General features: G+C 40.0%; 1 protein-coding gene and 1 pseudogene across 1 annotated transcript in view; one reads left to right on the forward strand and one right to left on the reverse strand.

The window, feature by feature from the left end:
- Pde4d (phosphodiesterase 4D) overlaps positions 1 to 27,579 on the forward strand; it is a 1,527,171-nt gene that overhangs the window by 233,892 nt on the left and 1,265,700 nt on the right. The window lies entirely within an intron of this gene.
- On the reverse strand, positions 25,495 to 25,608 carry LOC111815193 (annotated as a pseudogene).

Below are 27,579 nucleotides of genomic sequence, written 5' to 3' on the forward strand. Positions count from 1 at the left end.
AGAGGTGTGTGTGTGTGGCCAGCTCAGCCCACCAGGGGGCGGGCTGGCTGGCATGTGGTGCTGGGGGATTGAACCGTGGTCCCTGTGCTTCGCTGAACTTGTTCTAAGTAGGTGCTTTAGACCACTGAGCCATCTCTCCAGCCCAAAGGAAGGCAATTGATTAACTTCTTTTTCACTTTCCTGAAAATGTCAGAGACTGGAAGGAATATTATCAGCTTCTCATGGAGGTTGGCAATGTCAAGCTGGCTTGTGGCCATGTCATGATGCAGAGGCAGGGTTCAGGTCATTGCTCATTAAGAATGCTGCCCTGGGGACCCGCAGAGACCCACAAAAGGATGCCAGCAATTTCCGATGCTACTTCACTCGCATCCCTTCATGACAGTGCAGAACATTTTGTTCTTGAGAAAATACTGAGAGTTCTTTCTCCCTGTGAAAGCACTACAGGTCAATTTGTATTATTGGCTTGTGCTTTATTCTCCAGTAACAATGAATACATTGAGGGAAGGAATATTTTTTGAAAAAGCTTATGTTTGCTTTTTCTACATCGGCCTATTCGCCTAACAGTTCTTTTATATGCATTTTTGCATAGGAACTTGTAGCTTTTTGAAACTATGGATTTTTCCATTTTGATAAATCTTTACCAATTCCCGGCTCTGTCATGGTAGTTTGTTTCTCGTTAGGTACATCATTTCTTAATTTTTGGCAATCATTGATTTATTCTTTTCCTCCTTTGTACTTTTGTCTCCTTGAAATCATCAGAATGTGAATGAATCTCTTTTCTACTATGATTTATAAACATCTGCCTCTCCTGTGATTGTGCCTTGCATGCTCTGTGCTTTCTGTTACCCCAGTCTGACTCTTGCTTTTCTGTCTTTTTGCTTTCATTTTCTTCCAACATGCTGCCAGCATTAGCCACTGTCACAGGCAATGCCTGGCAGTTTGAAGTAAGCGTAGGTTCTGCACAAACATCACACATCTTCCTAGAGCCACGATAGTCACCGCCCCTACTCACACATAGGAGATGTGTAAATATTGACCTTTTTGTTATTTAGCAATCATCTCGCAACATAGCCAGAGGTATATTTCTTCCTCATCAATAAATTAACAAAGCTTATCAAATGAACTTCTTCCTTTCCAAAAGAACGCAAGAGAGTGCTCTATTAATCTGCCCAATTTAACACTCAGGAAAAATCAATTCAGTGACATAAGCTGAAAGATGTAGTGTCAAAACTGAAGTGTCTCCAGGAGGCTTGATTTTTTTTTTTTTTTTAACCATAGTGGATACAGTGCTTTGGTGCTATTTTCGCTGGGGGTTCCTGGTTTCCTTCCAGGCTATAGAAATTTCTGTAAAATGGAAATAATTACACATTTAATTACAGCTCCCCAAATTTGCATTTTTGGATGAACTGACTTTTTCTCCTGTCCTGTTATTGCTGTAATTGCTACACTGTCTATTCTCAATTTGCATTTTAATTGCGCTTTAACATTTAACCACAGGATGGGCCAATAGGAGATTCTATACTCATCTCAGTATCTTGTAGGCAAGAGGTATTTTTTATTAGTATTTTAGCAGTAGGGGAGTCTGCCCAACAGGGCTAGGAAAGAAATGATAACCATCACAGCAGGCTTTTTACTTTAAACTATGGTGAGAAAAACAGAAGTTAGGACTGGAGAAATCAGGAGAGATAGATGGAGAGAGATTATAACGATTTGTAGGGTCAATTTCTTTTTTGAAATTTATACCAGAATCTTTTACTAATAGGGCAAAATGTCATTTTTATTTTGAGACCCTATATATACAGTTAATTTAGTTAGGAACCTGACATTTTTGTCGTGGCTTAGTGTCTTCAAGGAGTTTTAGAAACAGGCTGCCTTGGATTTTATAGTTTCCAATTCCCAAAGTTAAACCTTATAAACATTCTCTAAAAAATTTTACTTTAGGGACAATGAGATCGCTAAGTGGTCTAAAGTGCCTGTTTAGGCAAGCTTAGGCAAACACAGAGACCATGGTTCAATTCCCAGCACCACATGCCATGCCAGCCCCACCCCCAGGGCAGACTGAACTGGCTATTAAAAAAAATTGCTTTAAAGCACTGTGGAGAAATGCATAAAGGTAAGATGAGTGATTTTTCCCTTCTCTGCAGTTAGGACCATCTTCTTTTACTTGCAAAACCAGGAAGATCTTCAGTTTAGACAGAGATGATTTTTGTGGGCACAGAAAAAAAATCAAATATAATTATACATATTCTTTTTTTCTTTGGTGAATCAGTAGCTTTAGTTTATTATGAAAATTAACAGTCTATAATACAATTTTGGAGAGTGAATTTTCAGAAATCTAGGGTACACATGACTCAGTCTGGTGACTATGAAATGCTCAAGTGAAACACTGATATCCTTTTGTGATTATCAATACTCCTGTTGAGATTGCAGTCATGTGTCAACTGTAGAGCAAATCTAATATATGATGAAAAGTAACAACAATGCCATATGTTCTATAGAGAAAACATAAATGGTTTCTGGTATGTGAGATGCTTCAAAATGTATACAGACACAGACTGTCCAGCATGACTATTAAATTTTTAAAATAAACTTTTGTGAATGCTGAGGTTTAAAATCTTGACTACCCCACAGTTGTCTGTAAAGGAAGGTGCCCAGTTATTCACCTCATACAGTTCAAAAATTTCCTTCATATGTCTCTTAATCATTTTTAGTCCACTCTCTATTGCATGTCCCACAACGAGCTAAACTCCATGTTTGATGCATGCTTCATGTTGTTTTGTTTTATTTTGTTATTTGTAGAGATATGAAAGCCCAAAACTACATGAAACTTATGGGTAAAGAAGGTCATTTGCATTTTGAATGTAGGAATCTCTTACCAAGAGATTGAGGATAACTCATAAATATATATGTGAGAAAGCCAACTGCCATTCTGAGGGCAAATTACCATTGACTCTCCAACACTAAGTAGCTGAGGTCAGATAAGACATGGGTCATTCATATATGTCATTTGCGATGCTATTCAGGAGGAAGATGAATCGGACAAAGGTAGTGCTTGGAGGTTTGGGAGAAAGCCATTTATGAAGTACTTAGTGTTAGGCTGGTTAAAGATGCCAAAGGCATTTGAGCACACACAGCGGTGTCAGAGCAGACACCAATTCATAGAGGCTAAGCATGTTTGCTTCACTGGAATTTTTAATCACTTCTGGGAATACGATTTTATTTAATCAAGATTTTATTAAGTGCCAGGTACAAAATGGATGCTCAATAAATTTGTCTTAAATCAATAGCTGGATACTCACGGAGCATGCTGAAGGCACTGCAAATGCACTTTTGGGCAAAAACACTTCTTTCTAGAGTCTCCCACATGAAAGCAAAGGTACATGAATAGTAATAACAGAACATATTGCTGGGTCGGTGTGTCAAAAGCAGGCTAGACAACAATGGCTTTGAGAATTCAGTCATCTTAAACCGTTGTAGAAGTTTGAAGACTATAAATTTTACAAAAATTTAGAGAGAAGATAAAAATTTTCCCTGCCTGGGCAGGGAAGTTGAGGCTGATAAGATTTTGCTGGCCTTTTGGTGGCAGTTTTTATTTTAAAAAGCTCAGAAACATGAGTAGGTATGTATAGGGGAGCAAAACAGAGGAAAGGAATAGTGCCCCACTGTGAACCAAAGAATATTAAAATATGTACTAGGAACATAGGACAAATGATAACTTCAGTTCTTCCAACAGCTTATAGGTGTCAGAGGAAGCTGAGGGAGAGGCAAGCAGTAACGCCCTAAATCCCACAGGGGGCGCACGCCTACTCAGCGGCACCAGGTGGCGCTCATCCACATAGGTCCTCCACCCAACCAACAGCTGGGTGAGCTGCGGATTCCAGCAGGGGGTGCTTCCTGCTTGGGTTGTTGGTAGCACTTCTCTATTCTATTTTGTGCTCAAGTTATTGATGTATTTATTTCTCCGCTGAAACTTAAGTTCCTGGAGGATACAAAGATTTTATCATTCTTATCTCTCTCTGTGGTGTCTAGAACAGGGCCTTCCATTTACAGTAGGTGGTGAAAATTTGGAATGTAATTAAGTTTTATACTTTTGGGAAAGTAAAAAGTGTTCCGTTGAAGACACAGCTATGAGATACGACGTCCTATTCTACCCGAATCTTGTCATTGCCTGTTTTTCCAGCTAGCGTAGCTAGGGCTGTATGGAAGTCCCACCTCCAGATCTTGATATTATTATTATTTTTTGAACTCTGAAGATTTTGAAGCCTCTGTGTGGATTGTTTGGGGTTGGGGGTGAACATCTAGAAGGTGACATTTTTAGCATAGCACTTGTTACAAAGTCGCCTTTTATCCCCAATTCACAATCAATTTAAGATCATCTCCGTGGCCTGACACTAAGTCAATATTCTGAGATTGGTTAGGAGGGCTCTTATTTTTCGCAACTATGAACTCCATTACCTTTTAAGTGATTTCATTGCTGATAGTAAGTGTTCCATGAAGCACACGAATAAAAATGAGGGCAAACATTTCATGCTTAAATAGTTCTAGTGGTAGTCAGTGTAATGGGCTGTACTTTCAAAATTAACGAGTGACGAGATGCTTAGGGGTCATGTCATCTTCTCTTATGGTTTCTGAAAAGATCTCCTTTGCAAATGTTCAGGCAGGTAGCTTATTTTAGCTGGCTATTTACAAAGAGTTTGATGTAAACAAGTGTCCCTTTGAAGTGCAAGGATCTATGGAGACCAAATGTAAGAAAAAAGGTATGTGGTTGGTTTATGGTCCTTGCCATGTCTTTGAGGATGGTGATGCTTTAGAAAGATGTTCCTGTAATATCTACAGCTATTGATCATCCATCATGGGACGGGTATAATCACAATCACTTCGGAAAGGGTAGGCAGAAATCTTCTTTGTCACTAAGGAAACAGACTTGTTCTGCTATGACTTAAGTAGCTCTTGTGATATTTTAAAGAATTATCATGGTTTCTGGATTATTTAGACACAGATTGAAGTATGAAGTGGCCATGAATGAATTCAGGGTGAAGGAAACAAGGCTCTGGAGTGTTAAATGGGAGTCCTGCTTACTTGAACTTGTCCAATCAAAATGTCTTCATCCATTTGATTTCTCTCCAGCTCCATATTTGGTCAGAGACACTGAAATCACTCAGTTCCCTTTGCTTGCACCCAATACAGCACTTAAGAATGCTTTTCAAATATTGGAACTGGGTAATTGCATTTGAGACAGTTTTATAAACATACAAAGCTAGTCAGACAGTCTGCCGGCTTTTCTTTAAAATTGTCACCATTTGTACAAATAGACCTGAAAGGAATTCTCAAAGCCGGATCATGCATCCTGTCTTGGAGGAATTTGGTAAGCTGTGGCAGCATGTCACTTTCTGAACGTGTGTGGCTGTTCCCTGAAGCTGCTAAGATAGTATCTCTTTTTATTTCATTAAATAAATACTGAAATTTATTATTTCCCCCTCCCAAGAGAATGCAATAGTAAATGTCTTCTTTTTCCACCCCTCTTTTGCTGTCTCGGTATTCGTTTTCTTATTTTTAAACTTTGAACATAATTTATTGTTACCTTTTCTGTCTTCTTTGTGTCTGTGAATTTTGAATAAAGTTTTTTTTTTCTTTTTTGGCACTGCAGATTGAACTTGGGACCTTGCATTTGCCAGGCAGGTGCTTATGCTGCTGAGCTATAAGATTAAGGTCATTTTTAAGATGGAACAGAGCTCTAGGAAGATTGTTTGCTTCTTTTTTAAAGAGACATGGCTTTACAAAGAGTTAGGAGTTCAGGAATAACAGCAGAACCTTCCTAGTCATCTCCTTTTCATTATCTGCATGGCTTAATGGACACTACTTTGTGCAGAAAGCCTGCCTATCATTGCCTATGTTGACCCAGAGGACTGATCTTTGGGAGAACTGTGTACTTTGGGTCCCCTTTGTGGCAGTACATGTTTATCAGGGTGCCAAATCTGTTGGTGACAGTTGTGCTTGTTATATTATGTAATGTATTTAATTATTGTGCAAGCTAACACACTTAGGAGAAGTGTTTGTATAAAACTAAATAGAATGCTAGCCAATTTGCTAAAGAAAAATTGTTGAATATGATTAGGTGAGCCAATCATTAAACATTGAGGGGATGTGAATTATGCTTAACTCATATTCCTTATTCACAATGTCTTAACTTCTCACTTTATCATTAAAAAAGTCTTGGACTGCACAACCAATGCACAACAGATGTGCTTTATGGAACTCTAACCAGGCCTGGTTCTGTATCAAAAAGCAGAAAACGACATGAATTTATTTATTTATTTATTTATTTATTGGCAGAACCAGGGATTGAACTGAGACCCTTGCGCTTGCTAGGGAAGCGCTTATTTCACTGAGCCATCTCCCCGGCCCTTACATGAGTTTAAATGCTTGTATTTATAGAGAGTGTTTAAGGTACTACTTTAGAAGAGTCTCGACTTTAGTACATTTCTTTCATAAACTGGCCAACTACCTATTAAATATGTCAGATAAGAGGGCTCCTTAATATGCAATTGCAAACTCTTCTCTCCTTTTTTTTCCCTTTCTCATTTAATAGTTTTCTTTTTACTTTTTAAAAAGAGAATAAAAAAATAGTAAAGAAACACATTAGAAATGATAGAGAATTTCACTAAAGAAAATAACAGGAATTCAGTGAGCAAAGTATTATGGACTGTCACTGCTCTGGACATTATAATGGTAGACCAGGGTCTTTGGGAACCCCTGTCTGATTTTTTGCCCAGAGAAAAACAGGTTTTTCCTCAGTTCATCTCCATAGATGGAAGAGTGTTTTAGTTACTCTTCTCTCATTGCTGGGAGAAATACCTGACACCCAAAATGAAGGTAGCAAAGGTTTATTTAGCTCACAGTTACTAGAGGTGTTAGTCTGTACTCAGCGGGCTCCAAGACAGAGAGTAACATGGCAATGAACAACTTTCATTGTGGTGGCAAAGAGCAGAGAGCAAAATGGAGGATTAGCAGCAACAATGATTGCAGAGAGCAAGTCAGTCTGTCTCCCTTATGTTGCATTCAGGCTATCCACCTCAGGCTGGATGTAGCTCTCACATCCATAATCCCAGCAGTCCTTAGACCCATAATCCCAGCAGTCCTCAGACCCATAATCTCATCAGCACTCCCATCCATTACCCCAGGGAATCATCATGAGTTAATCACAAACTCTAGAAGTGCATCCCATGACTGCATGAGGCTTTGGGGAGACAAATACACACAAATCACAACAAAGAGCAATGGCATGGGTGGGGAAGTTGTCTTATGTCCTAGGCTATCTTGGAGAAATGCCATCTGGGTCTCTTATTTATGATGTAGTTCATGGGAAAGTAAACTACCATTACTGTAAACTTTCTGATAAAAGCACTGCCTCATATATTTGTACCTTACTTCAAATTTTAAGGTTACAATTAAGGTCTACAGGTGTCAGCTATTGTTGGGAGCAGGCAAGAGACCAAAGAAAGTGTTCCTTTATGGTGCCACTTCTTGGGAGTTCTAATGTGGTAGAAAATTGTCTCAGGGAATTTTTCCCTAGAAGATAATCCTATTATTGAGATAATAGTAGAAATATGGCTTACTTACCCTTCATTATTATATATTATAATCATTAGCTCGTTTAAAAAATTTCCTCGATATCTGGCAAAATAATCATGTTAGCTTCTGAGCTACCTGGTATAGCATCTGAAGAAAGTGGGAGCTAAATCATGTAGCAATAATGACAAATTTTCCAAAGTGGTGTATTTGGTTTATTTGTATTCAGTTGTACCAGAAATTTATTTCTTGGGACCGGAAACTGGGACCTAGCTGAATATGAAACAGATTTTTATCCACGGCGAGCTTGACTTTTTGCTCGTGAAATTCCTGCAACCCTCAGCTCCACTTTCCTTTTCTGTGGATGGCTGCTCGCAGGCATTCATTAGCCTTCCTCAGATACAGCAAAAGCCCAGAGGTGAATTTATGGGTGGTGTGGCCGCCTCGCGAGACCTGGTGCATTTTGCAGGCCTGCTGAGAGACAGACCCATCGACTCAGAACTTTTATGTGTCTTTCCATATTGTAACTCCCTTGAGGTAAAGCGCTAAGCAACATTAAGCCTCATAAAGAGACATTTGAGCTCATGGTGCATAACGTCTCAGTAATGCTAATTAGTATAATCTTCTCGAATTTGCTAACTGATATTTGAAAAAAATATGTTAGCTGTTTTCTCATTTCTATTTAAATACTTAACACTGGAAACTTTGTAGGAGCGCACTCAACCTCTCACAAAACTTTGCAAATGTCTTTGATTGTTGGCAGCATTAGATTAAATGATCAGGAAGCAGAAGGCTTATGAAATGAAGAACACAGACATAATTTACAATGCTTGCGAGAAAAAAATAGATTTTGAGTTTCAAAATATGAATAGTATCTGAAGTTAAGATATTTGTACAAATGTACCCTACAGGTCAAGTACAATTTATGGGGAAAATATGCAAGGCTAAAATAGGACAAAGGATGGTGAACACACCCAAGAGAAGGGAGAGAATTCTAGAAGAATCCACCTGTGTAGTTGTCAGTGAACCTGAGGAATAAGATGGAGATAATAGCTGAAATATGCAACATATATTTAATTATTTCATATGTGTGTACACATACTGCCATAATTATAGTCAGAAATTTCACCACTCCTTTCTCAGGAACTCATAGCCAGAAAAACCAGCAAATACATGATTAAATGAGTTGATTAAAAATTTATTTTTTAAAGAGAATAAAAAATACTTTAAAAAGCATTAGAAATGATACAGAATTTCACTAAACAAAATCACAGGCATCACCAATGGTTGTTATATCACATATTTTCTTCTTCAAATTATTCAGATTACCAGATATAGGCATGCAAAATTGGTCAAAACATAATTAAAAAGAAGATAAAAAATTACCTATTCCTTTTGATAGATCAGTAGAAATCAGTAGAATAGTTATCCAAGCTATCATTCCTATCTATCTATCTATCTATCTATCTATCTATCTATCTATCTATCTATCTATTTCCCTTCTTATTTCTTTTCTTTTCTCCTTTCCCTCATCCAAGTTGTTCCTTCCCTTTGAACAACAAAATATTAGTTGATATTTTAGAGCATTCTCTCCAACAACAGAATACACATTTTTTTTTCAAATGTATCTAGAACACTAAGATAAATTATATTTGGGAATGTAAAATGAATCTCATTACATTTAAAAAGATTACAGAGCATGTTTTCAAACCGCAATGGGATTAAGTTACAGGTCAGTGACAGAAAGATAGGCATCTAGAAAGTCCCTGTGTGCCCAAATCTGGACCCTCAGTAGAGTATGATCTCCCCAAAAAGCCCATTTATAGTGGGTATAATTGTGGACCTCAGGGAAATAATCCATATCCTAATGCTTAGAATCTGTGAATATGACCTTTTTTGGAAAAAGCATAAAAGGTTATTTGCAAGAATGGTAAAATTAATATTAAAATTATGCAGACCTGGATTATGTAAATTGGTCCTAAACCCAATCAAAAGTATCTTTTTTTTTTAAAAAAAATATGTGTTTGGTACAGGGTCTCACTGCACAGCTTGTATTCATAGTGACCCTCCTGTTTTCAGCCTTCCCAGTGCTGGGATTACAGGCGTGCGCCACCCTGCCCAGACTCAGTTCGTGGCTCAGCACACCTGAGGGTGGGGCCCGCATAGCATGTAGTACCAGGGATCGAATCCCGGTCCCTGCACTTGCCTAAGCAAGCACTTAGTCTGTTGAACTGTCTTCCTGGCCCTCAAAAGCATCTTTACAAAAGCAAGAAGTGAGAAAACATGGACCATAGAAAACCCTGTGTACAGGAGGCATGGTGGGGGCTTGCAGCCATCGACAATGCATCTGGAAACTCTGGATGCTGGTAGAGGCCAGAATTTTAGGTCAGGATGCTTAAAATTCCAAGGATGCACAGAGCCTTTTCTTTTCTTTTCTTTTCTTTTCTTTTCTTTTCTTTTCTTTTCTTTTCTTTTCTTTTCTTTTTTTTTCCCGGAACCAGGGATTGAACTCAGGCCTTGAGATTGCCAGGCAAGTGCTTATTCTACTGAGCCATCTGCCCTGCCCCAGCCCACAGCCTTCTGAGGAGGTGCAGTCCCAGCAGCACCAGAACTGAAAAAAATGTGCTTCCTTTGTTTTAAGACAACTGATTTATGACAACTTGTTGGGAAGCCATAGGAAACTAATATCCCATGGGTCAAAGAGCAAATCACAAGGGAAATTACAAAGCTTTTTCAACCACATGCAAAAATATACACAGCACAGCAAAACTGGTTGGATGCTAATGAATGAGTACTCAGAGGGAAATTTATAGCGTGAGACATCTGTATTAGAGACAAACAGATCTCAAGTCAATTTAAGATTCTATCTTAAGAAAGTAGAACAGAAGAACAAATGCAATCCAAAATGAGCAGAAGCCAGGATATAATAAAGGTGAAAATAGAAATCAAAAGCACAGAAGAAAAATAACAGGGAAATTTTAAAAAAACCCAGTTAATTCATTGAGAAAAACAATAGTATTAATAAACTTCTGACACAGACTGATCAGAAATTGGTTATTTGATAAAATCAAAATTTTGATAACCCTGTCTCTCAGATTGATTGGGAGGAAGAAAGAGAGAAAGATACACTGTGTGGGGGCTGGTGAGATAGCTCAGGGGACTAAAGCATCTGCTAAGGCAAGCTATGGCAAACACGGGGTCCACAGTTCGATCTCTGGCACCACATGCTGTGCCAGCCCCACCCCCAGGGTGGCTGAGCCAGCCAGAGATAGCTTGGTGGTCTAAGTGCCTACCTGGAAAGCTCAAAGTCCTAAGTTTGATCCCTGGTACCACATGCCCTGCCAGCCCCCAAATCGGGTATGGTGGTGCAGGCCTAAAATCCCAGCCCTGGGGAGGCTGAGGCAAGAGGATCAGCTCGAGTCCAAGCTATGTAGTGAGACCCTCTGTTAAATTTTCAAAAAGCGATAAAGATACTGGGAGGGAATCATTGTTTGTCATTTGTTGACCATCCTTTGAGTCCCAGCATTCAGACAGGGAAGGTGTCCTGTGCCTCTGGGTCAGGGCTTTCGAGCATCTACGGTATCATCCCACATGTAGTGTTCAGTGTTTACAAGTTTAGCTGCTTTCGCCTTCCCTTCTTCAGTGCCAGATTTGCTCTTCCTTCTATCCATGCAAGGATTCCTTTAGTTTTGGATTTTAGTTCACTTAGGTTTCTCTTTGTCCTCAATTCTCTGTGACTCAATCAAGCAGATGTGTTTGGAAATTATTTGGCTTGTTCTTGTTGTGAAGTTAGGAGGGTTTTTTTTTTTTTTTTTTTTTTTTAACTGTTGTTGTTTCCTGGTGGCCTTCTGCTTCCTGGCACAAAGCAGAAATGCCTGACTGATACATCTCCCTCTGCTCAGGAGCTTCTGAATGAACCAAAGGCCAAAGCCTCAGATGCCGCAGTGACCTGGCCCCACTAGTGCTTGGGGTGCTAGATGTCATCATAGTCTTCCACACACCTGCTGGCTTAAAAAGCAGAAATTTGTATTTTCACAATTCTAGAGTAAGAGGCCCAAGGCCAAAGTGTAGGCAGCTCTGATTGGTTGCTTGCTTGCTTTCTCCTTCCTTCCTTCCTTCCTTCCTTCCTTCCTTCCTTCCTTCCTTCCTTCCTTCCTTCCTTTCTGGTCTTTTTGAGACAGTCTTACTATGCTGTTCAGGCTGATCTTGAACTCACTTCATAGCCCAGGTTGGTCTTGAACTCGCAATCATCCTCCTGTCTCAGCCTCCCTAGTGCTGGGATTCCAGGTGAGCAGCACCATGCCTGGTTCAGCTCTGGTATCTTGTGCATTTTCTCCCTTTCGTTTGCAGGTGGTTCTCCTTGCTGTGTCTTCGTGTGGTAGTCACTGTTAGTTTCCATGTCCCATGCTCCTCTTTGTACAACTGTGGCAGTCATTAAATGACCTTCTTCTAAATTGATGACCTTTTTGAAGACCCTGTGCCAAACACAGTCACATTCTGAGCTGTTGGGTGCCAGGACTTCAACAAATGAATGTATGTGTGTGGTAGGGACACAGCTCAGACCATGTCACCCAACATGACCTGGGCAAGCATTGTTTTTCTGGCTTCAAGTCCTATGAACCCCTTAGTCCAAGATTTGTCAAAAGTTGCCATTTCCTTGGGGCCTACCCTAACCCCTCTTTAAAACCTATAATTCCAGTCTTCTGGCATACACGTTCTTCACAGCACTTGATATCAGGGAATGAACCTCCCAACCTGAAAGACACCTGGGAGGAGTTCATGTTCTTTAAAACTGAAGACTATATTTTTATTTTTTATTTTTTGGCAGAACCTGGGATTGAACTCAAGTTCTTGTGCTTGCCAGGCAAGCACTTATTCTACTGAGCTATCTCCCTGGCCCCTGAAGAATGAGTTTTTAGAAGAACAGAAGTTAAGAGCAGAATATATTTATTGGGGGAAAGAAAACTCCTGTCTGAGAGAAAGACAAAAGGGGAACTTGGGTGGATTGCTCCTGAATCTTTTTTCTAGTGATGTTTATAGAGCAAAACTATGTGGAAAGGTGGGTCTAAGGTGGGAAACATGGGAACTCTCTTAGGTGGGCATGACGAGGGACAAACTATGGTTAGCCAATGAGATAACAAGCACTGTTGCTCAGGTAAAATTGATTAAATCCAGGACCACATGGGGGAGTGAGTCATATAGCAAGTGGGCCTGAATATGGAACAGGGGCTTTTCCTGTAGGGGGTTGGGCCAGTGACTTTCTCTGGTTTCCAGGTTGTTGATACCTGTTTAGAATATCAATCTGTGATGCCCTTTCCTAGGATGTATTTGTTAACTCTTTCGTCCTGAGGTCTGGCCCTCAGCAGGAGTGTCTCTCTGTCCCAAAGTTGCAAAGTCATCTTGTCTTCTACATTGTCTCCTTGAGGACCTTGTTGTGTCTGACTGCCTATAATATTTCTATCTAACTCAGCTGACTGCAACACACTTACAACTTTCAAGACTACTGTAGAATTATTGTCTTTTTCATTCCTGTATCACCCAATATCTGGCACAAACTTCACATTCTGTAATGACCGTTTAATAAATGGGGTAAGAGGACAATTTTTAGTAATGCTTGGTTTCATGTGATTTCTAAACTAGGCCTTCTTATTAATTCTTGAGATGTTACTTTAAAGAAAGAAAATAGATTCTACTGTCACTGAGACTTTGGAAATTCCATAGGACTTCAGCGTGTCATATGTTAATCTAACCTTTCATATCCATCAAAACGCATACAGCATCTCTCAGGTGGCTTTCACCATGCAATCTTTTTGTCCCTGAATCATCTTGAGTGATTCTTTTTTTGTTAGGGCTATTTTGGGAAAAGGTTTTTAGATTTCAACCTCTCTTGTTCTTCTAAGAGATTCATTGTATGTCATATAATTTCAACAGATTAGATTCTTCACTCCCAGGAATCATGGTGACTCTTTTTTAATGTATTGAGAAATGTAGTTAAAAACAATACCATTTCTATTGCCATGTTGCCTCCTCTCTTTTGGATTTATGCTTTTCTATTATTTTCCCTTTACTTGCCTATGTTTCCCAAGTTTTAATCAAATTAAAACTGTCCTGAATTAGACCTCCCCCTTCCCCTCCTCCTCCTTCTCCTTCTTCTTTGTATTTAGGACAGGGTAAACAGGGTGTACAAGGTCTCACTGTGTAGATCAGACTCGTAGTGATCCATATGTTTACAGCCTCCCAGGAGCTGGGATTACAGGTGTGTGCCACCATGCCCAGTCTCAATTGCCATCTCAGTGTACCCTGGGGGCGGGGCTGGCATGGCAGGCCTGGGGATCGAACTCCTGGCCCCTACCTCTGCCTAAACAAGTGCTTTAATCCACTGAGCTATTTGACCAGCCCCCATGATCTCTTTTTCTTAAAAACAAATTCTTATACCTCACATAGCTTTCTTGTCATTTGCAGTCATTCCAGATAAGATTTGGGCCACGTGAAGGTGGTGGTGTAGGGCTTGCACGCTAGTGAGTGGGGAAAGCAGGCTCTTTGTAATATGTGCTGCTGAAACTGCAGGAGGACACAGGGAGGAACTGGCTGGAGTACAGAAAAGTAGACAGAAACAAGGAAATAGGGAAATAATTGGAGAACATTTAGAAGAAAAGGAAGTGCAGAAAAAAACCCAGAAAAATAGAGAAAAGTTCTTAAGGAGGAAAAAAATTGAAAGATGAAGTGTAGAATTAATATTTATTGTACCGGTGATATCCCAGACTTTATTCTAGTTGGATATCATATATATATATATATATATATATATATATATATATTCTTCCAGTATTTCTCTGAATTAGGCATCATCATCAGTATTTTACATTTGCACAACTAGTCAGATAATTAATTTACCCATTCCCCAACTTTTCTCCACTTAATGTGCATTGATACTCCTATTTGGAAGGTTCTTGTGATTAAACAGAAGACACTAGACCAGGACCTGTTGTAGCTCCCAAGCATCAGCCTCCCAATCTCTGGTTCACCAAGAGTCATGTCTCTGAAAACTGTAGTCCATTCTGAAATTGGTGGAGAGGAAGTGAAGTAAACCACCCCGGGTCACATAGCTGGTAAATGATGAAGCACAGACATGGACTGAAGTCTGTTAGCCCCCTTCTCAACTCCCAGGGGGCTATGATGATGAGTAATACTCTTGAGAAACTGACAGCCTAGTGGGGAAAAGTAGTGCAGAGAAGGAATTAGGATGGATGGCAGGATTAGACTTACTAGGGAAAGTGAGGGAAAAGGCATCACTCAACTTTGTTTTAAAACTGCACTGACATTTCCAAGTGGGATAGAGAGGGAAGAAGGAGGAAGAGTTTTGGCAGTGGGAGCCACAAACACAAAGAAGCGAAGATCAGGAGGATTTGGGGATGTTCAGAGAATAGACAGCTGTCTGCTGTGACTGCATTGCTGAGCCTGGGGGGAAGGAAGGGAACAGTTGAAGCTGGACAGAGGCCAGGTGGATAGGAGTGGTGTGGCACAGAAGTGATAACAGGGATAGGGCCAGGGAGATAGCTCAGTGACTTAAGTGCCTGCCTGGAGAGCACAGGGTTCTGAGTTCAATCCCCAGTACCGCAAAAGGGACAACAAGGAGAGGCAGGAGGAACAAGGCACAGTGTTTTGAATGTGGAATCACTATATTCTGTGACTTCTCATGAAGACAAATTAAGGATAATTGTAATTTCTGTGTTTGTTTTTTTTTCAAAATTTTATTGATAAACAGCAATGAGACAGTTTCAAATCAAATCGGAAAGTGTTTGTTTTCTTGAAGGCTAATATTTATTTAGTGAAACAAGGAAATTTAGGGGAAGAATAGATAGGAAAGATAGAAATTTTTCATTGTGGGCATGGGGTGATTTATTTTTTTTCATTTTTGTATTTGATACAGGGTCCCACTACGCAGCTTGGACTTGTAGTGGTCCTCCTGCTTTCAGCCTCCCCAGCACTGGGATTACAGGTGTGTGCACCACCATGCCTGGACTTGGTTGTGGCTCAGCGCACCCTGGCGGTGGGGCTAACATGGCATGCAAGACTGGGGATCGAATTCTGGTCTCTGTACTTTCCAAAGCCGGTGCTTTGTCTGTTGAGCCATCTCACTGGTCCCATGGGGTGATTTTGAGATACTTTGTAGTATGTTTGGAGAAGTTTAGTATGTAGTACACACATGAGCATTTACTACTGAACCAATAGTTTGAATGAAAGTTCTTACTTTCTTGTTTCTAGTATGCTTCCTTTTCAATATTTCTAAATTAAGGTAATAACACTGCCTATACACTTAAGCAGGGACCTGAAATGGTCAAAAGTCCTCAATAACTGACAAGGTATGTTAAGTTCAGTAATGGCAGACACATTGTCCTCTGCTATTCTGACCTTCACAGCCCTGGAGATCTGCAGCGTAAAAATAACACTTAATAGACTTATAGACTTATTAACTTACTGTTAATAATTAACATTCACAGAGCCCTTCGTGTAAGGTACATGCTTTTAAAAGTTATTTGTATTTGTCTATTTATTTGGTTTTGTCAGCAATGTTATTTACTAATGAAGGGTTAAGTAACTCCATGATGTCCTTGTTTTTAAACATTGAGTGCTAAGGAGTCTTGCAATGTCTGGGATTTGGTGGTGTGAGCTGGAGGCCATGGGGTTTAGCTTTTCCTGCTTTGGATTATATCTAGGACAGCGGTGGCACACAAGTGGCACTTGCTGCAGCTGGCATGCAGCACCCGCTCTCGTTGGGCATGCGAGCCCTGTCACTCCAGCAGCTGCTCATTGGATGACAGCTTATAAATAAACCCTTAGTGTTCAGTGACCCATTGCAGTATAGGTCCCTTGTGATAAATAAGTGGGTTTGGGGTTGCAGTGGGGGCTTATCTCAAAAAGGTTTGCTGTCACTCATCCAGAATTTTGGTTTTCATTTTTTTTTCTGTTTCTAGAACACTTTCTTGCCCTGCAAGGATGCTTGAGTCTTTAGTCTGTTTTAGTTATGTGATAACTACATACAGCAGATTGAAAAGTTAATTTTTTTTTTTTTTTTTTTTTTAACCGGGGATTGAACTCAAACCTTTGTGCTTGCCAGGGAAGCACTTTTTCCACTGAGCCATCTCCCTGGCCCCGAGAAGTTAATTTTTATAATATTCTGGAAGCTATAAATGCAAGAGCATGGCAGCAGCAACAGCACAGCATTTTCAACGGCCTTTCTGCAGGGCCCTGAGACGGTGCAGGGTGCCATACCATCGTGCCTCTTTCCTCTTCTTATAAATTCACTAATGCAGTTGTGGGGGTTCCCTCCTCATGACCTCACCTAATAATAAAATTTCCCAAATTCCCCATTAACATTTCATTTTGGTTACATTTCCAATGCATGGAACTTGCAGAACACATGCAAAATATAGACGTTGGTGATCTTTTATTGAATTCACATAATTTTCATTCTTTAACGGATAACTGTTTCTTATATTTGTTTTTTTACTCATCATATTTGTAGAATGTGGCCACACATACTTTTCTCTGTTGGTAGTTCTAAGTAAAACTAAAAGTCTTAGACATTATGCTGACAAAAAATAATGCTGTGAGGGCTTAGGAGATAGCTCAGTGGCATAAGCGTCTGCTTGGCAAGCTCAAAGTCCTGAGTTCAATCCCTGGTACTCCACCCCCCACAAAAGGAAAGGATGGAATTTTGGGGCTGGGGAGATAGCTCAGCAGTATAAGTGCCTGCCTGGCAAGCACAAAGTTTGGAGTTCCATCATGGGTACCACAAAAAAGAAAAAAGAATAATGCCGTGAAGATGGACACAAAAAGATAGTTCGGTTAGAGACCTTAGAACCCAAAGAACAACATGACAGTAACTTCCTTAGCTTTTATTTTCACTCATATATTCCAGACTCAGGAGAAAAGAAGACAACAACTCATAAATACCACGAGTTTGACAATAAAATGCTTGAGTCTTTAGATCAAGATTCAATAAAAGTCAACTCTATAGCCAAAAGACCAGGAAAGGGAAACTTAGCAAGATTAAACACTTTTAGAATGCAAACACAGCATTGTATTTTAGCCAAAGGAGGGAGAAAAGGGGCGGGGGAGAGAGAGAGAGACAGAGACAGGGAGACAGAGAGAAAGAGACAGACAGAGACAGACAGAGACAGAGACAGAGACAGAGACAGAGACAGAGACAGAGACAGAGACAGACAGACAGACAGACAGACAGACAGACAGGCAGGCAGGCAGGCAGGCAGACAGAAACAGAGTCACAGAGTCTATCAAAGACCAAATAAGGAGTCTAGATCTCATCTTTGCAGGATCCTAATGCTGTCCTCCAAAGCCCTCATTGGGCTAGTGCCAGTAAAAGCAAAGCTGTGGGCGGTAATTTTTATTCCCGGAGCACTCTGTCCCCTACCTGCACTAGACAGTGTCAGCAGAGACCACAGGGAAAGGCTGGACTTCCCAATGAATCTGGTAGTAACAGGTGAGGGGCTTTTCTCTGACCTCCCCGGGCCAGCATCAATGGAGGTCTGGTGACAGTCATTACGTTGACCGCTGGGCAATGGTAAGAGGACACCACATTCAGGTTCTAGACTTCATTGTGATGTAACATCTTTCCAGTTCCCTCCTCTGCTTGCCTCTGGGAGCCATCATTCTACCCTTTGATTTATTTTTAAGACTCTACATGTGAGTGAGAAAATACAGCATTTATTTCTCTGTCTGCCTTGTTTCACTCAACAGTAATGTTCTACAATTTCATCCATGCTGTGGCCAATGGCTGTATTTTTAAGACCAACTAATACTCTACTGTGTATCTCTGTGCATATACCTAGTACCATTTAGGAAGGATGCTGGGATTGAACTCGAGGTCTCTTGCACACTAGGCAAGCGCCCTGTCACTGGGCTACGTCTCCTGCCACCTAATGCAGTCCAGCTATCAGTGGACACATAGATGGTTTAGACACCTTAGCTTTTGGGAGGATGCAGCGATATCAGAATGTCAGTGTCTTTACCAGGTGCTGACCTCATTTCCTTTGTGTACGTACCTAGATGAGGTATTCCAAGGTTATAATGATAGTTCTAGTTCTAAGTTTTTTAGTCACTTTCATCTTCTTTTCCATAGTGACTGTACCAGTGTGTATCCCCACAAACAGTGTATAAAAATTCCCTTTCTGATGATCCAGGGTTATAGTTCAGTGACACAGTACCTGTCTGGAAAGCATGGGGTTCTGAGTTTAATTCTTGGTATTAAAAAATAAAAACAAAACAAAACAAAACCCCCCCTTTGCTCACACCCTCATCCAAGATGTATCCATGCTCACAGCCAATCTACCAGGCATAGAATAATATGTCATTGTGGTTTCATTTGCATTTCTTTGAGGATTAGTGGCGTATGTACGTCTCTGTGTTCTTGTTGGTCCTTTTTATCTTTTTCTCTGGAGAAAAATCTGTTCAGGGCTTTTGCCTATTATTTCATTGAGTAATATCCTTGCATTTCAGTTGTATGAATTCCTTATATATTTTTATTTTATCATTTTTTTTCTTATATAGTTTGGATATTAACCTCCTTTCCAGATGCATGGTTTGAAAAGATTTTCTCTCAATCCATAAGTTTTCTTTCCATTTTGTTTATTTTTTTCTTTGGTGTGAAGTAGGATTTTTTTTAGCTTGAAATAGTCTCAAAGTTTATTTTTTGCTTTTATTGCCTGAGCTTTTGGTGATTATAAAAAAATCATTGCTGAAGACATGTCAATGTCAAGAGAATTATGATTTGTATGTTTTGGACCAGATTTATGGTTTGTGGTCTTTTGATTAGGTCTTCAACGTTTGTAGTTGTTGTTTCCTTATGCTGTAAGAAAGGGACAACTGTGTTCTTTTGCATGTAGATACTTAGTTTTACTGGCTTTATGTATTTATTTAGAGCAGTAATTTTTATTCAATTTGAAATCTTGATTAGATTTCAAAGCAGTGAGAATAAAACATTGCAAATGTTACAAAATTGCTACATCATTGTGATACAGTTTTACATTGGTTGTGTGCACAAGGAAAAGTGATGTTAGAATTAAGGCAAAAACAAGATGTATGCACCATGCATGTGACCCCAGATAGTCCTTAAGCTGTATGGTCAGGTGACAGTTGATCCTGCTGCATGCAGGTCAGGCTGCTTCGAAAGAATTCATCCACTGAAGCAGTTCCCTCCTACTGGCCCACAACAGAGAGAAGAAGCCTTCAGCATCTCCGTGTGTGCTCCTGCAATCACTGCGGCAGCATTCATTGAAGAGACTTCCTTTACAGTTGTGTCTTCTTAGCGTCTTTGCTGAGCCTAATCGACCGAACTTGCACGGGGTGCTTCTGGAGTCTTTAGTCTGTTCCTCTGGGCTACGTGTCTCTTTTTGTGCCAGAACCAGGCCACAGTGGTTGCTATGGCTTTGTGGGATGCTTTGAATGAATATGCTGTAAGATACATGATTTTACTTTTACTTTCTCAAGATGGCACTTATTATTTGGGGACTTTTTCAGTGCCAGATAAATTTTAGTTTATTCCCTCTATTTGCTGAGAAAAATGACATTGGAATTTTGATAAGGATTGTGTTAAATCTGTGTATTGCTTTGGGCAATATGTATACTTTAAAAATACTAATTCTGCTAATCAGTGAATACATTGTCTTTTTATTTTTTGTCTTCAATTATCAACTGTATAGATTTTACTATACAGTTTCTTAAAGGTAGTCCTTATCATTTTATTTTTCCCTATTTAAATGGGAATATTTTCTTTTCCAGATAGGTAATTATTGGCATAAAGAAGTGAAACTGGGTGAGGAAGATAGCTCAGTGGCTTAAGTGCCTGCCTGGCAAGCATAAGGTCCTGAGTTTGATCCTCAGTATCAAAAAATAAAAATAAAAAAAGAAAACTTATTTTTATGTTGATTTTGTGTTTTTTATGCTACTAAATTTATTCATTAGTTGTAATAGTTATTGGTGGACTCTTTTAGGTGTGTGTGGTGGCATGCCTTCTGCAGACAGGGATTGTTTACTTTTCTGATTTGGACTTCTTTTTCCTGTTCTGATTTGCTCTTGGTAGTGTTTCTAGTACTAAGATAAATTGAAATAGAGAAAGCTAATATCTTTATCCTTTACTGGATTTTAGAGAAAATTCTTCAGGTTTTTTTCTTCATTAGCTCTATTAATTTTCTAATTTATAGTAATCATTTCATGATGTATATTGACACATCATTTTATATATAGTACCCTAAATATATACAGTAAAAATAAATAAAACTGACAGGTAGAAAATAAAAAAATGTAAAAAAGATTAGCATTGTGGAATAAAAACTATAACCCAATTGTAGGTCATTTACAAGAAACTCCAAATACAGCAAAATGAGTCAGGCTTAAAATTAAAAACATATAAATAATATATCAACATTAATTAAAGGAAAACATGCATGGTTATATTAATATCAGAGAAAGTAGACTTCAGAGGAAACTAAAATAAATTGCTAATAGAGAAATAGAGGAAAACATTAAATAGTAGTAAAAGGGCCATCATACCAAGAAGACTTAGTGTTATGGTTTATGTCTAGTTGTCCCCCCAAACCTCATGCAGTCATAGAATGGAGACTTCTAAAGTTTGTGATTAACTCATGATCCACTGGGATTATGGGTGAGCCAAGCCTGGGATTATGGGTTTTAGTACTGCTGGGATTATGGGTGTGAGTCCTTTCCCCCACCTCAGGCAGATAGCCTGAATGTAACATAAGAGAGACAGAGAGATGGACTTCTTCTCTGTCACTGCTGTTGCTGCTGCTCCTCTCTGAGCTCCTCTTGCTCTTTGCTGCCACCATGAACTGCTGCCCTCTGCCCTGTGCCAGTCTGCCTTGGAGCCAGCCAAGTATGGACTGAAATCTCCAGTAACTGTGAGCTGAATAAACTTCTTCTTCCTTCATTTTGGGTGTTGGGTATTTGTCCCAGCAATGAGAGAAGAGTAACTGAGATACTTAGCAACCCTAAATTTGTATGCAGCAGAAATTTAACAGACAATCTAGGAGTAGAAACTGATAGAACTAAAAAACAAAAATGCAAATTTACAAATATAAATTTAAGGCTCAAGCCTTTGACAGCCTTCTCTTGACAATTAATGGAAAAACTGGACAATAAGTTATCACGAATATAGAACTCGACAATGTCATCTCTTAACCAGATTTAACCAATGCTTAAAGAATATTCCTTCCAACAATATCAAGATACACAGTTTTTTTCAAGTGTCTACAAACCTTATGCACATACGGCCATCTCCTAAGCCATCAAATAATACCTCAACACATCTAAAATCAAGGTCATACAGAGTATTTGTTCTGTGACTACAAAATACTCAAACTATAAATCAGTAATTGAAAGAGAATGGGAAAATATCCAAACAGTTGGAGACTAATTAAAAATAATAAGTATTTTAGGGGCCAAACAGAATATCTTAATGGAAAGTAAAAAAACAAAAAAGTTATACTAAATGTAAAAATGCAGCAAAAACCTATTTAGACACAAAGAAGAACAGAGAGAAAAAATTAAAACACTGAATTTATATGTTAAAAAAGAGGAAAAGTCTCAGTCAGTGTCTTAGTTACTTTTCTCTCGTTGCTGGGACAAATGCCCAACCCTCAAGCTTAGGAAAGGAAAGGTTTATTTAGCTCACAGTTACTGGAGGTTTCATAGTTTAATTCACAGCCTGAATTACATAGTATGACCTTGAGCCACTGCTGGCCCACACTACAAGGTCTGGAAGAGAGGCCGGGGCACCCCTTGTCCAGGATGATCTGCTCCATACCTCCAAGGCAGGCCACCAGGTCTGGGGGTGGGGGAAGGTAGGTGCACCCTGTCAGTGTAATGGTTTGTGCCTCTCTGACCCGCCCCCGCCCCTCAAGCCCTGCCCAGGTTCCCTGGCCCTGTCCCTCGAGCCACGTGCTGTTCCTCAAGTGTGACTGCCCCACGATTTACATGAGGCTTTGGGGTGACAACTAGATACAAACTGTAACACTCAGTAAATGAAATTCCCACTTTAAGAGCCCAGAAAAAGGGCAATAAGGAAGCTAACATAAGCAGAAGGAAGGAAAGAATTGGTTTTGCAGACTGATTTAAGAAAAAGGATTTACACAATGTGTTTCTGTTAAAGAATTATAAAAAAAAAAAGTCTGCCTTCAAAAATGGCACTACTCAATTAAATCAACAGAAAGTTAAGTTCATAATTTGAATTGATGGTTACTGTATTAAGAGCGAGATAACGTTTAGTTCTAGTGATGGTTTTTCGGCTACAACTATTTCTCTGGCAAAGTGTCACTGATGATGAAGCAACATTTTTCCTCCTTCGATTAATCAAAATTCATTCTATGTCAAAGAATCTTTTAATCTTGAGTTTAGAGGGCGTACAGAAGATAGCTAAATTGCTTCGCAAATTCATTTTCTCATTTATACAATCAGGATCATAAAATTATCATTAGTACTGGTTCTCCACAATGCCTATAAATTGAAATCACCCAGAAAACTTTAAAATATACTAGTTCTTGGTCCTATCCAGGCAGATTCTGATTAAACAGGCTTCTAGCAGAAATTCTCAGACTACTGTCTCAGGACTTTTGTAGCACCAGACATTCTTAGGAACTTGTTAGAAATGCAAATTCAGAACTCCTGTGTCTGACCTGATAGTCTATGTTTAAATACATACTTCCAGTGATTCCGAGGCAATGTGGCTCAAATTTTAGTATGCATATAAATCCCTTGAGGAATCTGGCAGAAGTACAGATTTTGATTTGTGGCCTGAGATTATTAATAAACTCCTTTGGGTAATAATGTTGCTAGTAGTCGACCAGAGTTTGAATAATAAGCATTCATAAGACATCTGGCCATTTGCATTTTTTCAAAACTTCTCAATTGGTGATACAATCAAGGTGAAGAACAGTTAGTTCTGTTAGTTTTCTGTGAGACTGCAAAGAGATAGTGGAGCTTGAGCGATCTCTCTTAGGTGTTCTGAACTTGAGAATGTGAGGTATATATTCCCTTTAAAGTGATGATAAACACTGCCCTTTAAAAAAATCTGCTTTTTGGTTCCCCAACAATCTCAATTTTGTTGGTCTTAGCCCTTATTCTTCATAAACACACTCAACCCTCCTTTCTGTCTTCATCCTGCACCTCTCTACCACTACTACATTTGCTGAATTATTTCAGGGTTTTGCTTTTGAATCCCATGTAAAAAGTGAGTTGGAATGAATGACTCATTCCAGCATATAGGGAGATAGTTAGACTCCCCCTTTGAAGGGAAAATAGATCATTTCATGCTCTTTGGCAGACAGTGCCCTATGCCTGATGCCCACGTAGTGCCACTTCTGATGGGTCATGCGCACCTTGCTAATAGTACCAAGAAGCACTGTATCTCCCTATGCCAGTTGTTCAGTGGCTATCTTTGCCTAGCTTGCTTGATGCCCTCAATCTCAGCATAACTAGAAAAGAACTCGTCTGTCACTCTTCTCTCGTTGCTAGGACAAATACTGGACACTCAAAATGAAGGAAGGAGAAGTTTATTTAGCTCACAGTTACTGGAGGTTTCATTGTTTAAAACAGCCTGAATTACCTAGCGAGACCTTGGAGCCTTATTTGCTCAGAAGAGAAGGTCAGTGCCTGTGTGTTCTCTAAACATCTCCTTCCTGCCTGATGTGGCCTCAGTCACAGATATGGTCGCCCTGCGCTATAGGGTCTGGAGGAGAGGCTGTGGCGTTACTGTGTCCAGGATGACCCTCTCCACACCTCCAAGGGAGGCTGCTGGCCAGGTGTTGGGGGTGACAGACAGAGCGCATGCTGCCAGTTTAAGGGTTTGCAGCTCTCTGGCCCCACTCCTCAAGCCCTGCCCTGGTCCTCTGGTCACGCTCCTTAGCCACTCTCTTTTCCTCCAGATGGGTCTGCCCCATGACTTACTTCCATGAGGCATTGGGGGGACAACTAGACACAAACCATAACATGCCACATCTGTTTTTACTCCTGGGTCCTTTCTCTGTAATATGGAGTCATTTTTTTACTCCTTTCGCTTTTTCAATCCCAAATAAAATTTACTGTTAGGACCTGAGAACCCTGCCCTCTTGAGTTAGGCCTCTTTTCCCACTTGTGCCGGCCACCAGTCTGCCATGATTTCTTCCTTAAGTTCCTGCTCTACTGTTCTAGCTAATTTCCCACGTGACATCGGGAGTGTTTGTTCTTGCCCTTTCCCACCTTCAGAACTGTTTAGTGACTCTCCATTGCTCTCAGAAGTAAGTGAAAATACCTCAAGATGACTTAAAATCATTAGTAGTGTGGCACTTGCTCACTCTTCTTAGAGCTTCTCCCGACTTCGAACTTACCCATGCTGTCTTCTGTGTAGGATCCAAGCCTTTGAAAAGGTGATGTCTCTTCTTCGAGTGTCTCTTCAGTCTCCCATGTGTCCGGCCCTTGCATTTCTTCTGTTCTTGCCGGCATCCGAGCTCTGCCCACCTGCCTTCCTTGATCTTACCTCTCTCTGTGCTCAGCTGCGTACCCTCTTACTATCCCTGGGGTTACAATTACCACCGTGAACTTTGATTACCTCTGTACTTGTTTGTCGTCCTGAGCAGCTCCTTGCGGACAGAAACTAGCATGTTCACTGAGACCTTAGTGTCAAGTGCAGTGTCTGGATTGTAGTCTGTACTCAATAAATATTAATGAGCAAAATTCCCAGAAGAAGGTGCCAAAGAAGGAGCCTGCCGTGGCAAATCAGCTAGAAATACATAGATTACATAACAGCTAGTGAGTTCTCCATCACAAGAATAGAACCTTTCAGCTTCTTGTAGAAGTGTATGTAGAATAACCTTACAGAAGGGCCTCTAGAGAAGTACACTTAAGTAAGAGTAGAAGGATTTTAGTTAGGTCAAATGTCATATTCCTTTTTTCCAAGGCATCATAGTACTTTCAAGCTGATAAGAACAGATACTACACTTGATCTTAGCCAAAAGGCCGAGAAGTGATTTTTTAAAAAGGATGTTAATTAACAAATTCTATACTTGAAGTAGTTCTTTTACCTATATTTCATTTCTTCCAGAACCAGTGGGAAATTTTGATTTAACTTATTTATTTCTACATTCTGAGGTTCTCACCTTTCTGCTACTCTACTTTCTGAATTATATGTAGTGAATTGCCTAACACATGCCAATCAGCACCAAGTCAGAGAAGAACAGAACACCCGTAGAAGGGGGCCTGGCAGCCTCCTCTGGTGAGTGGTGAGCCTACGCCATGATCTCCAGGTTTTAGTGAGCCATTTTTTCAGGGCATTTGGTGTACAAACTGATGGGAAAGCCAGGTTAGAAAGACTGCAACTCATTTTCCACATACACATTAGCCTAGGGTAGGTTTGTAACACAACCCTCAACTAGTAAATAAACAGTGAATAGGTAAATGTATAGGTTAGGGACAAATACAGTTTGCCATCTCCCAAGCCCTTGTAAGTGTTTCTCTGGAAATCTACACCTCAGTACTCCTCCAGAAGTCCCCATCTCCTTCTGATTTTTGTGGTTTTGTTCATCCCCTTTGATGATCTTCAGAGTGGAATTTTGATGCTGCCTTCATGTAGAAGTCTGACAGTCTATGTGTAGACCACATTCCAGCACGAGTGAGAGGCAGTGTCACTTGGTCCACTGAATACCAGGGGGGGCCTCCTTCTGGGCTGTGGCCTCCAAGCTTGGGGAATGGATAGATTTATTCTTCTTCCTGTGCCTTTCCTTGTTCTCTTCCATTCAGCAAATTCCCTACAGTACAATCTGCACAGTTCCCATCTTGTCTACTCATCTAAATCTTATTTTACAGGGTTCATCTCCAGTTTCATCTCCTGCAATGAAAGCGAAGATCCTGGTCTGTAGGTGCTTTATCTTCCTTCATTCTGTGTTTCCTTCTCTCAAATTGCTTCCTGCTCTTTTCATTTTCTAAGAGGAGTGGCTTGCCATAGTGTGTGACATCCGTGAGGCTGTTACATGTTGGGTGTCATGTGACGCATGCGATGACTCAAAGAACGGTTCTTGTCACATTGTTCCTTGTCTTGTCCTAAACCTGACTAGCACAGGGAATGCTCTGTGCTATCAGGATAGTCCCCAGGTATTTTCATTGTGTGGATTATGCCTCTTTGACTGTAATGTAACCAATCAATTTTCTTCCCACCAGGTATAAGACTGTGAAAGAAGAGCTTAGATGATGAAATTGTGGGTTCAGAATTGAAAATAAATTGAGTAGTTTTTTAGTTCCTTGAACTTTCAGGTACAAGGAAAGAATTGTATCAGTTGCGTTTTTATGAGTTTGATTTCAGGTCCACGTTTAGTACCTAGCACCGGTCCCCAGCACATGAAAGAGGCTTTGTACAAGTCCTTGTCAAATAGATCTGGCACACCAGGGAGGGTAGCTGTAACAATAATAGTAGTCTTGCATCAAAATTGAAATAGTATCCAAGTCTCCCTGATAATTCATCACTGTCTACATTTTTGAACATCATCAGGATTCTGGAATCAGTAAAATTGGCATTTCAAAAAAGTCGAACAAGAAATGCATATACATTCTGGCTTGACAAGCTGAAAGTTTTGGAGAGCACATATTCCAATAAAAAAGAATGATATACAGATTTTTATATGGTGAATGTTTTAGGAGAAGGTGGCATTATAAATCTAAGTCCAGGGGCTGGAGGTAAAATTCAGTGACAGTCTACTTGCGTAGCATTCTTTTTTCTTTTTCAAAAGTTTATGTCTTTGGTACAGGGTCTCACTGCACAGCTTGGACTCGTATTGATCCTCATGTCTTAGCCTCCCCAGGGCTGGGATTACAGGCATGAACCACCATGCCCAAACTCAGTCTCTGGTTCAGCGTGCCCGGGGATGGGGCCAGCGTGGCATGTGGTGCCGGGGATTGAACCTTGGTGCCTGCACTTGCCTAAGCAGGTGCGTAGTCCACTGAGATACC

Source organism: Octodon degus, unplaced genomic scaffold (assembly GCF_000260255.1).
Source record: "Octodon degus isolate 3935 unplaced genomic scaffold, OctDeg1.0 scaffold00001, whole genome shotgun sequence".
Taxonomy (NCBI): domain Eukaryota; kingdom Metazoa; phylum Chordata; class Mammalia; order Rodentia; family Octodontidae; genus Octodon; species Octodon degus.